At 45.8% G+C, this 5767-nt stretch overlaps 1 non-coding gene across 1 annotated transcript; it reads left to right on the forward strand.

The window, feature by feature from the left end:
* Nucleotides 1–3027: 3027 nt before the first annotated feature.
* Nucleotides 3028–3134, forward strand: LOC121166251. Its single transcript, XR_005885380.1, has one exon. It is a non-coding gene; the product is annotated as a U6 spliceosomal RNA (small nuclear RNA).
* The last annotated feature ends 2633 nt before the right edge of the window (nucleotides 3135–5767 follow it).

Raw genomic sequence — 5767 nt, forward strand, 5'->3', positions numbered from 1 at the left:
GCCTGTGGCCCGGGAAAGCAGTCCAGGACGGCCCAAAGCTTTGGGACCCTGCACCCGTGTGGGAGACCCGGAAGAGGCTCCTGGCTTCGGATTGGCATAGCATCAGCTATTGCGCTCACTTGGGGAGTGAATCATTGGACGGAAGATCTTCCTCTCTGTCTCTCCTCTCTGTATATCTGCCTTTCCAATAAAAAATAATAAAAATAAATCTTAAAAAACAAACAAACAAACATGGGGCTTTTAAAAAACATGTTTATCTGTTTGAAAGGCGTAATAATGCAGAGAAAGGCAGAGATAGGGAGATCTCGCATCTGCTGGATTCCTGCTCGAATGTCTGCAGTCTCCCAGTAAAGACCAGTCTAGAGGTGAGGGCCAGGAATTCCATCCTGGTCTCCCACATGGGTGACAGGGGTCCAACTCCTTGAGTCGTCTTCTGCTGACTTCCCAGGCACGTTAACTGGATTGGAAGGACGTGTAGCAGCCAAGTGTGGACCTGGCTCTTGATAGAGCGCAACCCACTGAACCATGACACTTATCCCAACACACCAGTTTAAACCTTTTCTCTTCTTTGCTTTCTACTTTCTCCTTAAATTTTTTTTTTTTTTACTGTCGACCTTCTGAGTAGATACTTATCTTTATGCTCTCAAAATATTTATAGTTTTTCTTCATTTTGGTAAAGTTCCAGGAGAGTTTTAAGACTGTCCAATTGGTACAATCAAGCATCATAGGTGTATATATATATATATTTTTTTTAAAGATTTATTTTTATTATTTTTTCATTGGAAAGGCGGATATACAGAGAGGAGAGACAGAGAGGAAGATCTTCCGTCCGATGATTCACTCCCCAAGTGAGCGCAGCGGGCCAATACTATGCCGATCCAAAGCCAGGAGCCTCTTCCGGGTCTCCCACACGGGTGCAGGGTCCCAAAGCTTTGGGCCATCCTTCACTGCTTTCCCAGGCCACAGGCAGGGAGCTGGAAGGGAAGCAGGGCTGCCGGGATTAGAACCGGCGCCCATATGGGATCCCGGGCGTGCAAGGCGAGGACCTTAACCACTTGTGCCACCGCGCCGGGCCCCATCATAGGTATATTTTAACTGGTGTGTTAAAGATAGATAAACACTGGGGCCAGTGCTGTGGCATAGTGTGTTATGCCACAGCCTGTGATACCAGTCCATATGGGTGCCAGTTCAAGACCTGACTGTTCACTTCTGATCCTGTCTTCCTGCTAAAGTCCCTGAAAAGGCAGTGGACAGTGGCCCGTGTGCCTGGGCTCCTGTGCCTACGTGGGAGATCTGGAAGAAGCTCTGGGCTCCTGGCTTCAGCCCACACTGCGCTCGTTTATTTTGGCCATTTGGGGAATGAACTGGAAGATGGAAGAGATGTCTCTCTTCCTCCCTCCTTCTTCCCTCCATTCCTTCTTCTCTCACTGTATCTCTTTCAAATAAATAAAAAGTAAATTTTAAATAAAAGGAATTAAAAGGTAGATTTAAATTTTTTTAAAGATTTATTTATTTATTTTATTAGAAAATTAAATATACAGAGAGGAAGAGAGACAGAGCTAGGCTACCACGCTGGGCCTGGTTTTAAAAAATTGAAAAGATAACAAGCAGGGCCCAGCGGCGTGGCCTAGCAGCTAAAGTCCTCGCCTTGAATGTGCCGGGATCCCATATGGGCACTGGTTCTAATCCCAGTAGCTCCACTTCCCATCCAGCTCCCTGCTTGTGGCCTGGGAAAGCAGTCCGGGGGGCCCCAGCCTTGGGACCCTGCACCCGTGTGGGAGACCTGGAAGAAGTTCCTGGCTCCTGGCTTCAGATTGGCATAGCATTGGCCTTTGTGCTCACTTGGGGAGTGAATCATTGGATGGAAGATTTTCCTCTCTGTCTCTCCTTCTCTCTGTATATCTGACTTTCCAATAAATAAATAAATCTTTAAAAAAAAAGATAACAAGCAGTTAAAAGTAGATGCTTCTGGAAATTGAGTTATGGAAACAGAGTGGATAGGAGACTTTGCATTACCTAAACAAATGCCTGAAAGCATGTGAAATATTTTATATTTAAAGTGTGTCACCTTTAAAAAAAAGCACTTATTTATTTATTTGAAAGGAAAAATGAAAGAGGAAGAGAGGCGGATCCTTCATTTACTGGTTTACTCTCCAAATGATCGCAACAGCTAAATCTAGATCAGCCCAAAGCCAGAAGCCAGGAATTCCATCCTTTCTCCCGTATATTTGTAGTAGGGATCTTGGTACTCGGATTGATTTCTGCTAACTTCCCAGGCAGCTGGATTGAAAGCTGGGTTGCTGGGATTGAACTGGTGCTGGATGTATAATGCCAGTGTTGCAAGCAGTAGCTTAACCTACTGTGCCACCATGCTGGTCTCCAGAGTGTCTCACTTAAAAAGTTGGTTTTGTTTGTTTGTTTCTGTTTAAAGGAAGACAGTCTGAGGTCTCCGATTAGTTGGTTCACAGTCACAAATGTCTGCAGGAGCATATCCTGGGCAGGGTTAAGTGTGCAGCTGGAGACGATCCAGGGGTTGTACATGGCTCATCACTGCTGTCTCCCAGGCTGTGCAGCAGGACTGCAGGCTGAAAGCTGGAGTACAGGCCTCCTGAATTCTATGCAGCGCTTTTGCTCTTACCGTGATTGACATTTCTTCCATTGGCTTAATAATCATTTATTTAATTCAAATTAGTATTAAAACCCAAAATAGCGGGTTAGGCCTTGTGACACAGCGTGAGAGCTGGCATCCCATGTGAACGTCTGTTCAAATGCCAGCTGCCTCACTTCTGCTCCAGCTTCCTACTAATGTGCAGTATATGATGACAGATGCTTGGAACTCTACGCCATCTAGGAGACCAGGATGGAGTTCCCGGTTTCTGCCTTGCATCTGGCTCGGCTGTAGCCTATGCAGCCGTTTGGAGAGTGAACCAGGGGTGGGAGATGTCTCTCTCGGTGTCTCTCCCTTTCTCTCAGTAACTCTGCCTTTCAGGTGAGCAAAGCTGTAAATAGTAATAGTATTAAAAACTAGTGCTTGCTTCAGCAACACATATACTAAAATTGGAACGATACAGAGAAGATTAGCATGGCCCCTGCGCAAGGATGACACGCAAATTCGTGAAGCGTTCCATATTTTTGTAAGAGTCAAAGCTGTTCTATTCAGTTCCTTGTCTTTCCCACCAAGTTCACTCAGGCTTTTTTTTTTTTTAAATACAGAAAATAAGACCTAACACATTTGGGAAATCTGTCACTATAATAGATTGTACATTGTTATGTTATTGTTTTTTAAATTTCCCTAGAAAACTTTAAATACAGATAGAACTATTGAAAGAAATTTAAAAATGTTGTGAATATGTGGTTGTCAAAACATTCTTCTGAATATAGAAAAAAAATAATGGGAGGCATATGTTTTTTAAAGATTTATTTATTTTTATTGGAAAGTCAGATATACAGAGGAGAAGAGACAGAGAGGAAGATCTTCCGTCCAATGGTTCACTCCCCAAGCGGCCGCAACGGCTGGAGCTGAGCCAATCTGAAGCCAGGAGCTAGGAGCTCTTCTGGGTCTCCCATGTGGGTGCAGCGTCCCAAGGCTTTGGGCCGTCCTCAACTGCTTCCCGGGCCAGGCAGGGAGCTGGATGGGAAGCAGGGCTGCCGGGATTAGAACTGGCACCCATATGGGATCCCGGTGTGTGCAAGGTGAGGATGTTAATCACTACTGCTATGCTATTGCGCTGGGCCCAACATCTGTCTCTCTTTTTTTTTAAGATTATTTTATTACTACTGTAAAGTCAGATATATAGAGAGAGAAAGAGAGGAGGAAAGACAGAAATATTCTCTGTCCGATGATTCACTCCCCAAGTGGCTGCAAAGGCCAGTGCTGTGCCAGTCTGAAGCCAGGAGCCTGGCACTCTTCTGGGTCTCCCACGCAGGTGCAGGCTCCCAAGGCTTTGCGCCGTCCTCGACTGCTTTCCCAGGCCACAGGAAGGGAGCTGATGGGAAGCAGGGCCACCGGGATTAGAACCAGCACCCGTATGGGATCCCGGCAAGAACTTTAGCTGCTAGGCCACGGCGCCAGGCCCTATTTTTACATCTCTTAAGACTCTAATACAGTTCAGTCTTTTTTAAAATTTTTTATATTTTGGCAGTCTTTTATTTTAAAAGATGTATTTTATTTTGATTGGAAAGTCGGATATACAGAGAGGAGGAGAGAGAGGAAGATCTTCCATTTGTTGACCCCAAGTGGTCACAGTGGCCGGAGCTGAGTTGATCTGTGGCCAGGAGCCTGGAGCCTCTCTGAGTCTCTCACACGGGTGCACGGTACTAAGGCTTCAGGCTGTCCTTGACTGCTTTCTCAGGTCACAAGCAGGGAGCTAGATGGGAAGCAGGGCTGCCGGGATTAGAACTGTTATCCTGGGCCCGGCAGCATGACCTAGCAGCTAAAGTCCTTGCCTTGCACGTACCGGGATCCTATATGGCGCTGGTTCTAATCCTGGCAGCCCCACTTCCCATCCAGCTCCCTGCTTGTGATCTGGGAAAGCAGTTGAGGACGGCCCAAAGCTTTGGGACCCTGCCCCCGTGTGGAAGACCTGAAGAAAGTTTCTGGCTCCTGGCTTTGGATCGGCATAGCATCGGCCGTAGCGCTCACTTGGGGAGTGAATCATTGGACTGAAGATCTTCCTCTTTGTCTCGCCTCCTCTCTGTGTATCTGACTTTGTAATAAAATAAATAAATAAATCTTAAAAAAAAAAAAGTACTGTTATCCTGTGATATACCAGCATGTGCTAGGAGTTTAGCCATTAAGCTACCACACTGGGCCCCAGTTCAGTCTTTTACAATTCAGTAAATAATACACAAGACTGTGATAGGTGAATAGAACACTCATCTACGCAGTAAGAAGTATGTACGCGAGCATGTAGCGTCTGTCTTTGGTGATCACATAGAGTAGCGGTAAAAACGATTCCCACTTATTGTCCCTTTTTTACCAGTATTTATTATAGACTAGGGATTGTACCAAGTGGATGTAAGACTGAGAACAGCAGTCTATTACCTATTTTGAGGAAAGTTACTATCTAATAAAGAAAGCAAAATAATTTTCTGTAAATTGTAGCTATGTATGGTAAGTGCAATAATAGATGCATGCAAAAAAAAATGATGAACTTAGTTTAAGTGAGGCTAACAAGAGGCTGATATTGAAAGATGAGGAGGGCCCGGCGCGGTGGCACAAGTGGTTAGGTCCTCGCCTAGCACGCCCGGGATCCCATATGGGCGCCGGTTCTGGTCCCGGCGGCCCCGCTTCCCTTCCAGCTCCCTGCCTGTGGCCTGGGAAAGCAGTCGAGGACGGCCCAAAGCTTTGGGACCCTGCACCCGCGTGGGAGACCCGGAAGAGGCTCCTGGCTTCGGATCGGCATAGCATCGACCGTTGCGGCTCACTTGGGGGGTGAATCATCGGACGGAAGATCTTCCTCTCTGTATCTCCTCTCTGTATATCCGCCTTTCCAATAAAAAATAATAAAAATAAATCTTTAAAAAAAAAAAAAAGAAAAAAAAAGAAAGATGAGGAAAGATTACAGACTGTGGTCGGACTGTTGAAAGCTGGAGTGAACAGTGTCAGAGGTGGGGCACGTCCTGTCTTACCATGGTTTGGAGCAGAGTTGAAGCAGAGCCAGTTGTATCAGGTTGTTCTGAGTATACCAGGTCTAGACTAGCTATTATGTTTTTGATGAGAGGTCTTAAGAGTTGCAGAAGTAATTTAAGTCCCTACAGCAACTGT

This window comes from Ochotona curzoniae, unplaced genomic scaffold (assembly GCF_017591425.1).
Source record: "Ochotona curzoniae isolate NIBS_2020 unplaced genomic scaffold, NIBS_Ocur_1.0 patch102, whole genome shotgun sequence".
NCBI lineage: Eukaryota > Metazoa > Chordata > Mammalia > Lagomorpha > Ochotonidae > Ochotona > Ochotona curzoniae.